Source organism: Hippichthys cyanospilos, chromosome 14 (genome assembly GCF_059441005.1).
Source record: "Hippichthys cyanospilos isolate Australia breed blue-spotted pipefish chromosome 14, RoL_Hcya_1.0, whole genome shotgun sequence".
Classification (NCBI taxonomy): domain Eukaryota; kingdom Metazoa; phylum Chordata; class Actinopteri; order Syngnathiformes; family Syngnathidae; genus Hippichthys; species Hippichthys cyanospilos.
Window position 1 is genome coordinate 4095689 of NC_142382.1, and position 1812 is coordinate 4097500.

General features: G+C 41.1%; 1 protein-coding gene across 1 annotated transcript in view; it reads left to right on the forward strand.

The window, feature by feature from the left end:
* Positions 1-523: 523 nt before the first annotated feature.
* Positions 524-1812, forward strand: part of chrm5a (cholinergic receptor, muscarinic 5a) — an 11410-nt gene continuing 10121 nt past the window's right edge. Inside the window, exon 1 of the mRNA XM_088434016.1 lies at positions 524-891. The gene's annotated coding sequence lies outside the window, so the exon portion shown is untranslated. The remainder of the gene's footprint in view (positions 892-1812) is intronic.

Consider the following 1812-nt stretch of genomic DNA (forward strand, 5'->3'; position numbering starts at 1 on the left):
TTACCCGCATTTTTTTCCCTCTGTGATGGGTATAATATACAAATTTTTTTGTTCAATTTTTGACAAAATTGGGTTATTTTTGCCACAGGAATTTTAAGCGCTAAAAAGTTTGAAATGATTGACTTCATCGCACAACTATACGCCAAAAACCGACAACCATCGCAGCTTTACTGCAGTCTTTAATCCAATTTTCTGGATCGACGTCGTTAAGCCAATCTTGGGTACGAAAAAAAAACACTCTTGAAACTGCCGGATCAAAAAGAATCCAATTTTGGCTAATATTGAACTGACCCACCAATTGGGTCAATTTCAGGTTACCCAGATTTTTTTTTCTTCGTCATAGATATAAAACACGATTTCTAATTTCTTTCAATGCCGTTGCGTCAAGAACCTCGCTTGATGTGAAACGGGTCTGCGGGGACTGCCATTTCTAATCCGAACACAATTGACCCCGCCCCCTTCTCCTTTCATCCTCCACCTCCTTCCACTCTCACGCTGCGTGCTGGAGGAGCTGCATGCTCACTGTCCCGAATCATGATGAAGCGCTCGCCTCTTTGGGAATTCTTTCTGCTGGCGGCGTGCGACTGCCGGCTCCTTCTAGTGTCCCTCAGCCACATGCAACCACATCATCATCATCATCATCATCTGCAGCAGTAGTAGTGGAAGCGGATGAGGAAAAAGCAGCGGCGGATTCTGTTTAAACTTCATCCGGAAATAGGGAGAAAAAGTTCGGTTTGATTTCATGTGAAAGGAAGGAGAATGATGCTTTGGCGCCGCTCTTGTCGCCTTCAAGTCAGCGGGATTCCTCAACCTCTCCGCCACACTTGACCCCCAAAAGACTTCCTGGGCAAAACAAAGGGATTAACCTGCAACTCTCTACACTCTGCCCCTGTGAGTATTTTTTTTTTTGGGGGGGGGGGGGTATTTTTTTTGTGCGTGTCATGGTCTGAGGCAACTCGGAAGTGATTAATAATGCACGTCTTGATGATTGCTCAAAGGCTTTGACCTGGATTTGACAGGAAATAGCGGCACAAGTGCATGTCTGAGAGGTCTCGGAAGCATCTTTTATTCATGTGCACTTTTACCTCATTGAATCCGGATGAAAAAGTGTGTGTGTGTATTTGCCTTCATTTTAGGGACACCTGCTGTACAACACAAAAAAAGTCACATGAATGGCAAATGCTGTAGTAGAAAGCCAGCTAATGATTTAAAGGGAAAGTCAACCTCAAATATTCTTTATATATATATATATATATATATATATATATATATATATATATATATATATATATATATGTATATATATATATATATTAGTTTTTCTATTTTCTGCTCTATAAATGTGATATTTTCTGGTGGGTTGCAGAGTGTCTAGAAACCATAAAATCTAAAAAAAAAAAAAAAACCTGTGTGTCATTGAAAGATTGACTTCCATTCTTCAGCCACAGTTGCATGTAGGTAACAGCTGTTTGTAAGTGTGGAAACACTGCCATCCATTGGTCACAATTATCACTACAGTGCTCAATTGGCTTAAGCATTAGTCAAGGGTGTCAGCAACCCCCCATAAAAAAAACATATTTGACCAGAATTTTATCACTACTTTAAAAAATGAGAATTCTCGTCCATGTCACCGAAAAGAAGAAAAACGTGCACTCGTTTTTATCCGATTTAAGGCGGCGACCGTTTTGTCACTAGCTGTCAACCGAAGATGACATCACGTTTGCTCAGGGTTTAGGTGACGACCAATCACGGCTCTGTGAGGTCATGTGACGTTCTTCAAGCCCTGATTGGTCATCAAGAACTTGAACACTG